The following is a 16,754-nucleotide window of genomic DNA, read 5'->3' as shown; positions in this document are numbered from 1 at the left end:
TCCTCACCTGTAATGTGTGGCATGTGACTAACCAAGTGATAAATGGTCATTCAAGATTTTCCCTAGCAACCAACAGCTAGGGAGTGCATTAGCTTTGGGGATCTCCCGTTCTTCATTTGGATAATTAAAATTATTAGAATATCCTACCTAGTTAAAATAATCTGGAATCAGTCAACCTATCACTTCCACGCATTGTTTTTTTTTTTTAATGAATCTTTATTGTTCAGATTACAATTGTTTCTCCTTTTTCCCCCCATATCTCCCACCACCCAGTTCCCACCCCCCCTCTGCCCTTACCTCCCCCCCACTGTCCTTATCCATAGGTGTATGATTTTTGTCCAGTCTCTTCCCATACCCCCCACACAGACACCCCTTTCCCCCTGAGAATTATCAATCCATTCCCATTCTATGCCTCTGATTCTATTAAGTTCACCAGTTTATTCTGTTCCTCAGATTTTTAATTCACTTGACTTTTAGATTCACTTGTTGATAGATATGTATTTGTTGTTCATAATTTTTATCTTTCTTCTTCTTTTTCCTCTTTTTAAAGAATACCTTTCAGCATTTCATATAATACTGGTTTGGTGGTTATGAACTCCTTTAGCTTTTTCTTATCTGTGAAGCTCTTTATCTGCCCTTCAATTCTGAATGATAGCTTTGCTGGGTAGAGTAGTCTTGGTTGTAGGTTCCTGCTATTCATCACTTTGAATATTTCTTGCCACTCCCGTCTGGCCTGCATGGTTTCTGTTGAGAAATTAGCTGATAATCGTATGGGAGCTCCCTTGTAGGTAACTAACTGTTTTTCTCTTGCTGCTTGTAAGATTCTCTCTTTGTCTTTTGCCCTTGGCATTTTAATTATGATGTGTCTTGGTGTGGTCCTCTTTGGATTCCTCTTGTTTGGGGTTCTGTGTGCTTCCTGGACTTGTAAGTCTATTTCTTTCATCAGGTGGGGGAAGTTTTCATTCATTATTTCTTCAAATAGGTTTTCAGCATCTTGCTCTCTCTCTTCTTCTGGCACCCCCATAATTCTGATGTTGGTTCGCTTGAAGTTGTCCCAGAGGCTTCTTACACTATCTTCAACTTTCTGAATTCTCTTCTCTTCATACTTCTCTGGAGCAGTGTCCTTGGCCTCTTTGTATTCCAAATCTTTGAGTTGATGCTTGCGATCCTCTAGTCTGCTGTTGGGTCTCTGTATAATATTTTTTATCTCAGTCAGTGTATGTTTAATTTCTAGTTGGTCCTTTTTCATATCTTCGAGAGTCTCATTGAATTTATCGGCCTTTTCCATGAAATTCTTGAAAAACCTTATAACCGTGGTTTTGAACTCTATGTCCAGTCGCTTGTTCTCCTCCATTTCTTTGGTTTGTGATCTGTTTCCTTGCCTCCTCATTTCGCTGCTTCCCTGAATTGGTAGGGTAGCTTTGTGTACTAGATGTCCTATTGGTTCAATGGGTCAGCCTCTCAGTTACTTGAGGTGGACACTCTTGGTGTACCCTTGTGTACTGTGTGCCCCCCAGCAGGAGCTACAGCAAGAACTAGTTTTCTCCTCCTTTGCTTGGGCGGTTTTGGAGCAGTCTGACTGGAGCTGCAGTTTATTTGGTTAAGCTGCCACAGAACAGGCCATTTATATGCAAAAGCCGCTGTGTGGAGCCTGGGCGGGTTTGTAGAATGTGCGGGGCGGGCCTCAGGGCGGGGCGGGATCTCAGGGCGTCCCTAGGCTGGGGCGTGGCCAACGGCAATGGCTGGCGTCAGCCGTCTCTGCCTTTCCACGTTTCCAAGTCCCTGCGCCCCGCGTTCCAGCGCAGTAAAACAATGATTGCTGGGCGCTCCTCTGCAAAAAAGTCACTCTCACTTTCTGACCCGATGGCCGAGAGTCCAGCTTTTCCCCGTAGGTGTCTGGGTCCCCCGCGAGTCCCCAGAAACTGGGTTTCAGAGTGATCGGGAGCTTGTCTCCCTGCGGGTTGAAGAAAAACCGCGCGCCCAGTCGCCCGCCGCCAGCCTGATTCGCGCGCCTCCGTACCTCAGCTTTTCAGCGTTTGTGGTCCTTTCTCTCCTTAGTTGTAAATCTTCCACTCAGCCAGCTTTCCCGTGGTTCTGGGTGGTAGACGTTTTGTCTTTTAGTTGTATTTTTGAAATTGTTGTTCGAGGCAGCAGATTAGTTGTTTAACCATGCCGCCATCTTGGTTCCTCCCTGGATTTGGTTTTTAAATCTCCTTCAGTCCCTAGACTACATGCCTACACGCACCCCAATTTTCTTTTCTTTCCACTTCCACGCATTGTTAATCTTACATAATGTGCCCTAGTTGGGGGTTCAATCCCAGCTCAGGGCACATACAAGAAGCAACCAAAGAATGCATAAACAAGTGGAACAACAAATCGATGTTGCTCTCTCTCTCTAACATCAATAATAAAGTAAATTAATTAATTAAAAATATAAAAAGCAGGGCAATATAATTCTATGGTGTTAAGTTTGAGAAATGGAGATAGGCAGAATTTTAAAAAATTATATGTTTAGCATGTGTCAGGCACTTATTTAATCCTCACACCAACCTATGACATTGATACTGTTATCATCATCATCATAACCCTTATTCTACAATTAAGGAAAAGGACACAGAAGAGTTATGTGAATTACCCAGGTTCATGTGCTTGGTTAAGTAGCAGAACCAGGATTTGAACCCACCCGATCCGTTTCCAAAGTACATGCTCTTAAGTTCCACATTAAACTATCTAATTATTTCCTCTAGAAAAATACTGGTAACAGTGAGACTTTCAAGAACAGATCCTTAGTAATCTGACGATATATACAAAATATTTGAAGAGAGCTACTTTTTCTTTTCTCTAGGTTAAAGGCTCAATTCCTACAATTATTCATGAAAATAAGTTGCACTGAACCTCTCACCATTTTGCATCTTAGGAGCAAATACTTTTATCAATGTCTTTCTTAAAAGGTGATGGTCTTGTCCTAACTGGTTTGACTCAGTGGATAGAGCGTCGGCCTTCGGACTCAAGGGTCCCAGGTTTGATTCTGGTCAAGGGCATGTACCTTGGTTGCGGGCACATCCCGGCAGGGGATGGGCAGGAGGCAGCAGATTGATGTTTCTCTCTCATCGATGTTTCAAATGCTCTCTCCCTCTCCCTTCCTCTCTGTAAAAACTCAATAAAATATATTTTTTAAAAAAGGTGATGGTCTTTAAACTTATTATATCTTTTTAAAAAATGTTTTTATTGATAAAGAGAGAGGAAGGGAGATGGAAAACACCAATGAGAAACACCATTAGTTGACTATCTCCTGCATGCCCCCTACTGGGAATGGAACCTGCAACCCAGGCATGTGCCCTGACCAGGAATCAAACCCCGACCTCTTGGTTCATGAGTCTATGCTCAAACGCTGAGCCACATCTGCTGGGTCAAACTTGTGATATCTTAAAATACGCAGGTATCTCTTGCTTGCCATCTCTCTTTTTACCCTAAATAAGGGAGTTTATATTTACCTTCACTAAAAATCTAGATTGTTGGATAATTATAATTATTAGAATATCCTTCCTAATTAAAATAATCTGGAATCAGTCAACCTCTCACTTCCACTCATTGTTAATCTTACATAATGTAAGATTGATTTTAGCCCAGCCAGTGTGGCTTAGTGGTTGAGTGTCAACCTGTGAACTAGGAGGTTACGGTTCCATGCCCAGTCAGGGTACATGCCTGGGTTGCTGGCTCGATCCCCAATAAAAGGCATGCATCAATTCTCATCATTGATGTTTCTATCTCTCCCTCTCCCTTCCTTTCTGACATTCCTAATATATAAAAATCCAGGGTCCGTAAAATCCAAAACAACCGAAGGCTTGACTGACTGCTGCTGCTGCGGGTGCCCCAACCCAGCACTGACTGCCGAGGGGGCTGAGGATCAGGCCTGAAGAGAGGCCTGGGGAGAGAGAAGCAGGGTCTGATCCGTAGCTCCCGTGGCAGCTATTGATCAGCATTTGCCTCTCTCTTTCGCTCCGGGCCTGGCCAGCAGCCGTGCCTCTCTTTCTCTCGGGCCTCTGCTGGAGCTGCTGATCAGCCCTGCCTCCCTGATCAGGCCCGTTGATAGGCCCAGAGACTCTGACTGGCGTAGAAACTGACCAATTAGAACCAAATCAGGAGAGGACCAAGATGGCGGCATAGGGCGGACACCTGATTGTTGCCTACCACAACAATTTTGAAACTACAACTGGAAAACAGAGTAGACACCATCCAGAACCACCAGAGGGCTGGCTGAGCAGATGCTCTACAACTAGAATAAAAGAGAGGGGGACGTGGGATGATGCTGATGCCGGTGAGCCAAAGATCACACTTTAAGAACTACGGCTCTGGCGACACGATGGCGGCCTGGAACGTGCTCGGCGCGGTTCCCACGGCGGTCTCCGGCTGAGGGGACGGCTCCGCTCGCTGCCGAGCATGGACAGATGAGCCCCTGGGGGACATGGGGTGGGAGACTCCGCGCTTGCTGACCTCCGAATCCTTCGAGAATCTCTGTGCCCTGGAAGCAGCAAGGTGCGCATGCCTGGCGACCGGCCGCCGCTGCAGACCCCAGCGCCGTCGCAGCGACCTCGGACTGGCCCGCCGCCGCGCACCAGGCGCACTGGAGCCTTGCCGAGCCCGCCGCCCTGTGAGGTCCGCGGCAGCAGCCCCAGAACTTTGAGAAAATGGTCAGAGGAATTGCTGAGAAGAAATTGACCGATGGGAGTTGGGATCGGGAATACGAGGCCCCGCTGGGTCCTGGATCCAGGTGTGCTCGTCCGGTGACTGGTCGCTGCTGCAGATCCGAGTGCCTCCACAGCGACCTTGGACCAGCCCGCCGCCGCACACCGGGCGCACCGGAGCTTCGCTGAGCCCGCCACCCAGCGAGTTCCGCGGCAGCTGCCCGGAGCTTTGAGAAAATGGCCGAAGGAATTGCTGAGAGGGAATTGACCGACAGGAATTGGGATCAAGAAGACTAAGCCCTGCTGGGTGCTGGGTCCGGGTGAGGCTGGATCCTGGGTCCGGGTGAGGCCACGCGCCCCTGGGTCCGGGTGAGGCCATGCGCCCCGGGGCCCGGGTGAGGCTGGGTCCCGGGTCCGGGTGAGGCCGCGCGCCCCTGAGTCCAGGTGAGGCCGCGCCCCTGGGTCCGGGCAAGACCAAACCAGAGGGATCTGCATTACCACCATTTGTCCACCATCCAGAACTGAAAAGTCAGTGCTGACATGTACACATAAGGAACTGGTGGACATTGAAATTGGGTCTCAAAAGAACTGTTGGTCCAGAAAGAAACTCACTACAGACTGATTCATTTGCCTGTCAGCATAACTATTATTGCTCGTCTCACATTTGGTTCTTATAAGTATATTTCTAGTAACACATGATCTCACTCATCTAGGGGAAATGATGAACAACATAGAATGATGAACAAGAACAGACCCAGAAACAAGGAGGCATCGATCAGACTGTCTGGCCTCAGAGGGAGGGTAGGGGAGGGTGGGGGCAGGGGGGAGAGATCAACCAAAGAACTTGTGTGCATGCATATGAGCCTAACCAATGGTTAAGGACAACAGGGGGGTGGGGGCATCCGTGGGGAGGGGTGTGGGATGGGAATGGGGGGATGAGGACAAATATGTGACACCTTAATCAATAAAGAAATTTTTAAAAAAAAGAACCAAATCAGGGTGAAGTGTGAGGAGCCAATGGCTGCCTAGGAGGCAGAGCTTTTGACACTGACTGGCATAGAAACTGACCAATCAGAACCAAATCTGGGTGAATTGTGAAGGCAGAACCAAACGGTCCCCAATTGGAGATGGTGCAGGCTGGGCTGAAGGAACCACCCCCTGCCCCCATGCACGAATTTCGTGCACCAGGCCACTAGTAAAAATATATTTTTAAATTTACTATTAAAAATGTTGATTTTAGAGGGAGGGAGGGAGAGAGGGAGAGAAAGAAATGTCAATTTGTCGTTCCACTTAGTTGTACATTCATTGTTTGCTCCTTGTATGTGCCCTGACCAGAGATTGAACTCAAAACATTGGCGTATTAGGATGACACTATAACCAACTGAACTACCCAGCCAGGGCCTTTATAAAAAGAAATTTGTTTATTGGATGTATTGGGTGACATTGGTTAATAACATTACATAGGTTTTAGGTATACAATCCTATATAATAAAAGGCTAATATGCAAATCTAACGAACTGCGGAACGACTGGTCACTATGATGCGCACTGACCACCAGGAGGCAGATGCTCAATGCAGGAGCTGTCCCCTGGTGGTCAGTACGCTCCTACAGGGGGTGCACCGCTTAGCGAGAAGCCGGGCTCATGGCTGGCTAGTGCAGCGGCAGGTGGCGGGAGCCTCTCCCACCTCTGCAGCAGTCGGATATCCCCTGAGGGCTCCTGGACTGTGAAAGGGTACAGGCCAGGCTGAGGAACCCCCCACTCTAGTTCTATAATAATATGTCATTATATTGTGTGTTCACCATTGATCTATTATTTTAAAGTTATATTGAGATAAAACTTACATACCATATAATTCACACATCTGAAATGTACAATTCAATTACTTTTAGTATATTCAAAAAATTGTGCGTCCATCAACACAAGTAATTTTAGAACATTTTCATTGCTACAAAACCAACCCCATACCCTTTAGCTGTCACCATTCTCCCAGCCCTCCAGGCTCTGGAATCATATAGTATTTAATGATCAAATAGCATAGTATTTGTCCTTTTGTGCCTGGCTTATTTCACTTAGCATAAGGTCCTCAAGGTTCATTCATATTGTTGCATGTTTTTCATTCATGTGTCCATAGACATTTAAGTTGTTTCCACCTTTGGCTACTGTGAATAGTGTTTCTTTGAACATGGGTGTAAATATCTCTAAAAGACCCTGCTTTAAGTTCTGGGTAGCCTTATCTGGTTTGGCTCAGTGGATAGAGTGTTGGCCTATGGACTGAAGCAGTGGTTGGCAAACCGCGGCTTGCGAGCCACATGCGGCTCTTTGGTCCCTTGAGTGTGGCTCTTCCACAAAATACCACGTGCAGGCGCACACATACAGTGCAATTGAAACTTTGTGGCCCATGTGCAGAAGTCAGTTTTCGGCTCTCAAAAGAAATTTCAATTGTTGTACTGTTGATATTTGGCTGTGTTGACTAATGAGTTTGACGACCACTGGACTGAAGGATCCCTGGTTCGATTCTGGTTAAGGGCACATGCCTAGGTTGTGGGCTTGATCCCCAGTAGGGGAGGGAGCCAATCAGTGATTATCTATCATCATTGATGTTTCTCTCTCTCTCCTTCTCCCTTCCTCTCTGAAATCAATAAAAGATACATTAAAGTAAATAAATTCTTCTGGATATATACCCAGAAGTGGAATTACTGGATTATATGTCAATTCTATTTTTAATTTTTTGAAGAATTCTATTTTTAATTTTTTTAAGAACTGCCATACTGTTTTCTTTTTTTTTTTAATTTCTTTATTGATTAAGGTGTCACATATTTGTCCTCATCCCCCCATTCCCATCCCACACCCCTCCCCACGGATGCCCCAACCCCCTGTTGAACTTAATCATTGGTTAGGCTCATATGCATGCACACAAGTCCTTTGGTTGATCTCTCCCCCCTCCCCCCACCCTCCCCTATCCTCCCTCTGAGGCCCAATAGTCCGATCGATGCCTCCTTGTTTCTAGTTCTGTTCTTGTTCATCAGTCTATGTTGTTCATCATTTCCCCTAGATGAGCGAGATCATGTGTCACTAGAGATATACTTATATGAACTGAATGTGAGATGAGCAATAATAGTTATGCTGACAGGCAAATGAATCAGTCTGTAGTGAGTTTCTTTATGGACCAACAGTTCTTTTGAGACCCAATATCAATGTCCACCAGTTCCTTATGTGTACATGTCGGCATTGACCCCTCTGCTCTGGATGGTGGACAAATGGTGGTAATGCAGGTTCGATTCCCTCTGGTTGGGTCTCGGCCGGACCCAGGGGCATGGCTTCATCCGGACCCAGGGGCACGTGGCCTCACCCGGACCCAGGGGGTGCGTGGCCTCACCTGGACCCAGGTGCGCGCAGCTTCCACCGGACCCGGGACCCAGCGTCACCCGGATCCAGGGGCACATGGCCTCACCTGGACCCGGGATCCAGCTTCACCCAGACCCAGGAGTGCATGGCCTCACCCGGACCCAGGGGCGCGTGGCCTCACCCGGACCCAGGGGCGCGTGGCCTCACCCGGACCCAGGGGCACGTGGCCTCTCCCAGACCCAGGGGCGCGTGGCCTCACCCGGATCCAGGGGCGCGTGGCCTCTCCCAGACCCAGGGGCGCGTGGCCTCACCCGGATCCAGGGGCACATGGCCTCACCCAGACCCGGGATCTAGCTTCCCCCGGACCCAGGGATGCGTGGCCTCTCCCAGACCCAGGGGCGCGTGGCCTCACCCGGACCTAGGTGTGTGCGGCCTCACCCGGACCCGGGACCCAGCCTCACCCGGATCCAGGGGCATATGGCCTCACCCGGACCCGGGATCCAGCTTCACCCGGACCCAGGGGCACGTGGCCTTACCCGAACCCGGGGGCGCGTGGCCTCACCCGGGCCCGGGACCCAGCCTCACCCGGATCCAGGGGCACATGGCCTCACCCGGACCTGGGATCTAGCTTCCCCCAGACCCAGGGTCGCGTGGCCTCACCCGGGTCCAGGGGCCCACGGCCTCACCCGGACCCGGGACCCAGCCTCACCCAGATCCAGGGGCACATGGCCTCACCCGGACCCGGCGTCCAGCTTCACCCGGACCCAGGGGCGCGTGGCCTCACCCGCTTTTCTTTCTTTTTTAAAAATATATTTTATTGATTTTTTACAGAGAGGAAGGGAGAGGGATAGACTTAGAAACATCTATCAGCTGCCTCCTGCACACCTCCTAGTGGGGATGTGCCCGCAACCCAGGTACATGCCCTTGACCAGAATCGAACCTGGGACCTTTCAGTCTACAGGTCGATCCTCTATCCACTGAGACAAACCGGTAAGGGCTGCCATACTGTTTTCCACAGCATCTGCCCCATCTTACATTCCCACCAACAGTGCAGAAGGCTTCCATAAATGAGTTGAATTCTTATTTTATTTTTTAAAAATATTTTTATTTTTTAGAGAGAGAGGAAGGGAGAGGGCAAGAAACATTGATGAGAGAGAGCACCTAGTGGGGATAAAGCCCACAACCTGGAAACAACCTGGCAATATCTTGGTGCATGGGATGAAGCCCAACCGAGTCACACCAGCAGGGCTGTCTTTTTATTATTGAACTAGAAGCCCGTTTCACGAAGTTTCGTGCAATAGACCTTCCTTCACCTGGCTGCCGGCACCAGTTTTCCGCCAGCAGCAGTTTTCCTCTGGCCACCCGCCAATCTGAGCGCCTCCCGCCAGCGCGATCGGCTACCCTGAGAGGAATTCCAATCGGGAGGCGCTCCGATCAGCGGGTGGCCAGAGGAAAACTGCTGCTGGCGGAAAACTGGTGCTGGCAGCCACGCAATCGGCCACCCCGAGTTCCGCCACCTGTGCCTTCCGCCGGCTCCATCAGTCCTCCCGCTGGGCTGGCTGTTGGGGCCAACGGGAGGAACGGGGGGTGGGGACTCGTGAGTCCCCGCACCCCGCTCATCCTGTCAGCCCAATTGCCACCCCAAGTCCTGCCCCCAGCCTGCTGCTGGCCCAATCGTGGGCGTAGCGGAGTGATGGTTATTTGCATACTTCCCTTTTATTAGGTAGGACTAGAGGTCCAGTGCATGAAATTAATGCATGGGAGGGGGGTCCCCTCAGCCCAGCCTGCACCCTCTCCAATCTGGGACCCTTTGGGGGATGTCCAACTGCCGGTTTAAGCCCGATCCCTGGGATCGGGCCTAAACCGGCAGTTGGACATCCGTCTCACAATCCAGGACTACTGGCTCCTAACTGCTCACCTGCCTGCCTGCCTGATCGCCTCTAATACACCCCCCCGCCAGCCTGATCACCCCTAACTGACTCTGCCTGCCGGCCTAATCACCCCCAAATACCACCCCCCCGCTGGCCTGGTCGCCCCTAACTGCCCCCCGACACCGGCCTGGTTGCCCCCAACTGCTCCCCCCGACACCGGCCTGGTTGCCCCCAACTGCTCCCCCCGACACCGGCCTGGTTGCCCCACGCAGCCTGCTGTTCGGTCATTACTGTGACGGCATCCTGGACAATTTGCATATTCCTCTATTAGTATAGATTATAATTTATATATTGTAGATAAGTCTCTTATTAGATATATATTTGCAAGTATTTTCTTCCTTTCTGTAGGCTGTCTTTTCACCTTCTTCTTATTATTCTTTTTTGTTAATCCTCACCTGAGGATATTTTTTCCATTGATTTTTAGAGTGTGGAAGACACACAGAGAGAGAAACATCAATGTGAGACACACACATCAATTGGTTGTCTCCCGCACGCACCTTGACCAGGGCTGGGGATCAAGCCTGCAACCGAGGTATGTGCCCTTGACTGAAAGAAAATGGAACCCATGACCCTTCAGTCCGACTGATGCTATAACCACTGAGAAAAACCGGCCATGATTCTTTTCACTTTCTTCATGGTGTCCTTTGAACCACAAAATTTTTAAAGTTTGATAATGTCCAGTTTATTTTTTTATTTTTGTCCAGTTTATTTTTATTTTGTTGTTTGTTCTTATATCTAAGAAACCATCACCTAATCCAAGGTCATGAATATTTATGTTTTCTTTTATAAGCTTTACTAGAGGCCCGGTGCACGAAATTCATGCACGGAGGGGGGTTGTCCCTCAGCCCAGCCTGTACCCTCTCCAATATGGGACCCCTCAAGGGATGTCCGACTGCCCGTTTAGGCCCAATCCCGGAAACGGGCAGTCGGACATCCCTCTCACAATCCAGGACTGCTGGCTCCCAACTGCTTGCCTGCCTGCCTTCCTGATTGCCCCTAACTGCTTCTGCCTGCCAGCCTGATCACCCCCTAACAACTCCCCTGCCAGCCTGTTTGCCCCCAACTTCCCTCCTCTGCCGGCCTGGTCACCCCTAACTGCCCTCTCCTGCAGGGTTGATCACCTCCAACTGCCCTCCCTTGCAGGCCCGGTGCCTCCCAACTGCCCTCTCCTGCTGGCCATCTTGTGGTGGCCATCCTATGTCCACATGGGGGCAGGATCTTTGACCACATGGGGGCAGCTATATTGTGTGTTGCAGTGATGATCAATGTGCATATTACACTTTTATTAGATAGGATAGAGGCCTGGTACAGGGGTGGGGGCCAGCTGGTTTGCCCTGCAGGGTGTCCCGGATCAGGTGGGGGTTCCCTTGGGGCGTGGGGCGACCTGAGCGAGGGGCCTGTGGTGGTTTGCAGGCCGGCCACGCCGCCTGGCAACCCAAGCGGAGGCCCTGGTATCTGGAATTTATTTTCCTTCTACAATTGAAACTTTGTAGCCTGGAGCAGAGCCAAGCCTGAGGCTCCCTCCGAGGCCAGCAGGCATTTCTGTTGGGGTTATAATTGAAACTTTGTTGCCTTAAGCGGGTGGGCCCGGCCAGGGTGTGCGGAAAGCTTTGCTTCCCCTGTTGCCGACGGCAACCCTGGCCTGCTCTCTGAAGCTCCATTCTGCTGCCATTTTTTTGAATTTGTTTACCTTCTATAATTGAAACTTTGTAGCTTGAGTGGAGGCTTAGGCCTGGCAAGGGCAGGTGGAAAGTTTGGCTTCCTCTGTTACCTAGACCTTGCTCTCTGTGGCTGTAGCCATCTTGGTTTGGGTTAATTTGCATGCTCGCTCTGATTGGATGGTGGGCATGGCTTGTGGGTGTGTCAGAGGTATGGTCAATTTGCATATTTGTCTATTATTACGTAGGATGCTTTTAGTTCTTACATTTAGGCCTTTCATACATTTTCAGTTTTTAAATAATATATATTTTTATTGATTTCAGAGAGGGAGAGGGAGAAAGAGATAGAAACATCAATGATGAGAATCATTGATTGACTACCTCCTGCACGCCCCCTAAGGGAGATCGAGCCTGCAACCCAGGCATGTGCCCTTGACCGGAATTGAACCCAGGACCCTTCAGTCCTCAGGCTGATGCTCTATTCACTGAACCAGACCGGCTAGGGCTGGTGTGAGGCAGGGGTCCAACTTCTTTTGCATGAGGATATACATGGCCCCAGTTATACCAAAAGACACTGTTTCCCCTATTGGATTGCTCTGGCAGCCTTGTCAAAGATCAGTTGATTATAAATGTGAGGATTTATTTCTGGACTCACAATTCCAGTCCATTGCTTTATAGTCTATTTTTATGCCAGTATTGCAATATCTTTATTGGGATGTGTAAATCCTCCAATTTTGTTCCTCTTTTTCAAGACTATTGACATTGATCTTTTAGATTCTTATTATATGGTTATTCAACTGCCATATTCAAATGTCAGGTATAATCAAGCCAATTTTTTTCCATCTTAAATATATAAATATATGAGACACAGGCATGTGCTTTGCAGAACAACACTGTGCCTATCTCACTGATGTGACATGTAAATTTAATCAAGCTTTGAAATAAGTGAAGGGAGAGAAACTCGGCATAATTATTTGCCAAACACATCAGTATCCTGGTGATCATCACATTCTTATCCACGGCTTCACAAACCATGTAATGACCCATTCTAATATTCTGCTGGGGAATAACGTCAAACAGTTGAGTGGGTCATTTCTGAAATCTGCCTTTTTCCCCTTCTGCAAACTTTGCTAATATATGCCTCTTTCTCTAACCATCTCCCAAAATCTATGTCTCCATGATTATGAAGCTACCAAAATTGCCCCTGATCTCATGGGCACATAGGGAGGAGTTTACAGAATGCAGCCATCTGCTAGAAACACAGAATGTTACTATTTTAGATTTTTTATTCTGGCTCTACAATGCCAGAAGAGGCAGGAGGCAGCAAAAATATACATTTAAAATTTAGCACATGCATTCTGCTAAAATTGAGTGTTTTTACTCAAAAGTTAATTCCTGAGAAAATGTTTCATAAAATAATGGAAGTCTCCATGGCAGCCTTCTCCCAACTGACATCCTGTGGAAGGATTTTTCTCTTTTTCTTTTGTGCAGAATATATTTTAATAGCAGCTAGAAATTTGTTATTCTACTGGCAAAGAAGACAAATTCCTACCCTCAAGAAATTTTGCATTAGGGACAATATAACGCTTTTTGTCCCCATTGTCCAAAAGGGTATTTGCAAATATAAGCTTCTAATCCATGTCACATTTGATGTCATCAACCATTTCATTTTCCAAAGTGATAAGGAAAAAGATGTGACATCTGTAGAAAACCAGACAAGGAAACACTGGACTCAATCAGCATATGTAGTATTAACTTACATAGATCCAGGTACAACTTGAATTACATGCAATTCATTATGAATTTTATGAATTACACTAGAGGCCCATTGCATGAAATTTGTGCACAGCAGGGGGGTGTCCCTCAGTCCAGCCTGCACCTTCTCCAATCTGGGACATCCCTCTCACAATCCAGGACTGCTGGCTCCCAACCCCTTGCCTGCCTGCCTGCCTGATTGCCCCTAACTGCTTCTGCCTGTTAGCCTGATCACCCCCTAACCACTCCCCTGCCGGCCCGATTGCCCCTAACTGCCCTCCCCTGCTGGCCTGGTCACCCCCAACTGCCTTCCCCTGGAGGCCTGGTTGCCACTAACTGCCCTACCCTGCAGGCCTGGTTGCACCCAACTGCCCTCTCCTGCTGACATGGTTGCCCCTAACTGCCCTCCACTGCAGGCCTGGGTCCCCCCCAACTGTCCTCCCCTGTAGGCCATCTTGTGTCCACATGGGGGCGGCTACCTTGTGTGTTGGAGTGATGGTCAATTTGCATATTACCTCTTTATTATATAGGATAGGATTAAAATAACATTATTATTTTAAAATTATCAGGAATGTTTCACTTAAGGAAATTTCCATTTTACTAAAGCTTAAACCTATAAGCACCAGCACATTTTAGACCATTTCTTGATAAGTTGAGGTCTTTTCTATAAACTCACGCTGTAATGGCTTCATGATTAATGGACTGCTTAGGATTATTTGGTCTCTAGTGGAATGGTTGAGTTACTTGGTTTTCCTCTAGTCTTCTACTTTGTGAGCTGTCCTTTTTTAAAAAAATATTTATTGATGAGAGAAATATTGTTATTTATGCATTGGTGGTTGATTCTTGTATGAGCCTTGACTAAGTAAGGATCTAACCTGCAACCTTGGCAGATCAGGACAACACTCAAACCAACTGAGCTACCTGGCCAGGGCTCAGCTGCCCTTCTTGTCAACATACCTATTAATATAACTATTTCCAATTTGTTATTACCAAATTTATTAGAATTACTAGAAGCCCGATGCATGAAGATTCGTGCAAGAATGGGCCTTCCTTCCCCTGGCTGCTTCACCACCTTTGCTCTGGCCAGAGCCGCCTTTCCACCTTCCAACGCTGCCCAGAGGCCCTGAGCAGCTGGGGTGGTGCGGAATGCTATGGTGACGACACAAGCGTCTCGCCCCACCCCTGGCTGCTTTGCGCCCGCATATGCAAATTAATCAGCCATCTTGTTGGGTTAATTTGCATACTCACTCCTAATTGGCTGGTGGGCATCGTGAAGGCACAGTCAATTAGCATGTTACTTTTTTATTTTTTTAAAATATATTTTATTGATTTTTTACAGAGAGGAAGAGAGAGAGGGATAGAGATAGTTAGAAACATTGATGAGAGAGAAACATCGATCAGCCGCCTTCTGCACACCCCCCACTGGGGATGTGCCCGCAACCAAGGTACATGCCCTTGACCGGAATCGACCCGGGACCTTTCAGTCCACAGGCCGACGCTCTATCCACTAAGCCAAACCGGTTTCGGCCTTTTTTTTTTTTAATGTATTTTTATTGATTTCAGAGAGGAAGGAAGAGGGAGAGAGAGAGAGAGAAACATCAATGATGAGAGAGAATCACTGACCAGCTGCGTCCTGCAAGCCCCCCACTGGGGATCGAGCCCGCTACCGGGGCATGTGCCCTTGACCAGAATCGAAGCCGGGACCCTTCAGTCCGCAGGCCGAGGCTCTATCCACTGAGCCAAACCGGCCAGGGCTAGCATGTTACTCTTTTATTAGGTAGATTTTTAAAGAAATTGTGTGTGTTTAGGGGTAACAAAATTTTTCTTATGAATAAAACACTGACACTGCTTAATAGTGTTTGCTTTCTGTTGTAGTGGTCCAGAGACATTCTTTGATTAATTCTTATTTGTCCAGCCACCTTCAGGTACTTGATATAATAATTCACCTACTTGTTTCAGTTTTTTTTTTTTGTTATTCCACTTACTTATGCATTTATTGGTTAACTCTTGTACGTGTCCTGAGCCGGATCGAAACCACAACTTTGGGTGTGTTGGGACAATGCTCTAACCAACTGAGCTATCTGGCCAGGACCATACCTGTCTAGGTTCTTGAATAGACTGCAAAGGGAGGTGGAAAGTGTCAAGATCATGTCTCCAAATAAACAGTCTTGATATTTTTTTATTTTATTTTAATTTTTTAAATTGATTTCAGAGAGGAAGGGAGAGGGAGAGATAGAAACATCAATATTGAGAGAGAATCATTGATTGGCTGCCCGCTGCACGCCTCACACTGGGGATCGAGCCTGCAACCCAGGCATATGCCCTTGACCGGAATCGAACCTGGGACCCTTCAGTCCGCAGGCCGACGCTCTATCCACCGAGCCAAACCAGCTAGGGCCATCTTGCTAGTTTTGATGCAAGATCAGAATCTAGTGCTTAGAAGACTGATTTTATTGTTCTATGTTTCCTCCAGAGCTGTGTAGAAACAGTCTGCAGTACCTCACAAACTTAACAAGTAAATCTCCCATCACTGTTTGGTGTAGAGGGAAGAATAAAATCTCTAAAATTGTTGTTTCTACTAAACTAGATGTTAAACACATATAGGGGCAAATACCAGCCATCTGTAGTTTGAATCGCTGGTTGATTCAAAGATCAGCTAAAGTACTCTGAATTTAGAGTATCAGTCCAGTAGTAATAATTTCCTTCCAAGCTATTCTGCTCTCAAGTGTTTGAGGAACAGGATAAATATCTAGTTTGTAGCATAAGAAATCCAGTTAGTAAAGATAGTCCTCTCTGAGGCATCTCTGCAGTAAATACTTGCTCTAAATCCCAATCAGCACAAACTATTCTAATACTGTTTTAAATGTAAAACTTGACATGATTGTAAAATCAATTTGAAAACAGGTGACTATAAAGGATATTCTAAAAAGGACATTCTAAAGGTAATACAGAGTAATTTGAAAGCTTGTGGCATTCATTTATTTTGGAACCTATAAAAGCTGTAAGTTATGGCTCAGTAGTTGAGCATCGACCCATGAACCAGAAAGTCATGGTTCAATTCCTGGTCAGGGCACATGTCCCAGTGACAGGTTTGATCCCCAGTAGAGGGCATGCAGGAGGCAGCTGATTCATGATTCTCTCTCATCACTGATGTTTTTCTTTCTCCGCCTTCCTTCCTCTCTGAAATCAAGAAAAAACATATTTAAAAAGAAAAAGAGCCCTAGCTGGTTTGGCTCAGTGGATAGAGTGTTGGCCTGTGGACTGAAGGGTCCCAGGTTTGATTCCGGTCAAGGGCACATGCCTGGGTTGCAGGCTCAGTCCCCAGTGGGGGTTGTGCCAGAGGGCAGCCAATCAATGATTCTTTCTCATCATTGATGT

General features: G+C 47.6%; 1 pseudogene across 1 annotated transcript in view; it reads left to right on the top strand.

Annotated features, from left to right (window-relative positions):
• Positions 1 to 16,754, top strand: part of LOC307097903 (ribosomal RNA processing protein 36 homolog) — a 415,062-nt pseudogene that overhangs the window by 331,345 nt on the left and 66,963 nt on the right. The gene's annotated exons all lie outside the window — the stretch shown is intronic.

Source organism: Cnephaeus nilssonii (genome assembly GCF_951640355.1).
Source record: "Cnephaeus nilssonii genome assembly, chromosome: 4".
Taxonomy (NCBI): Eukaryota; Metazoa; Chordata; class Mammalia; order Chiroptera; family Vespertilionidae; genus Cnephaeus; species Cnephaeus nilssonii.
Note: the sequence above shows the minus strand (reverse complement) of the source record. Positions and strands in the feature narration are given on the sequence as shown.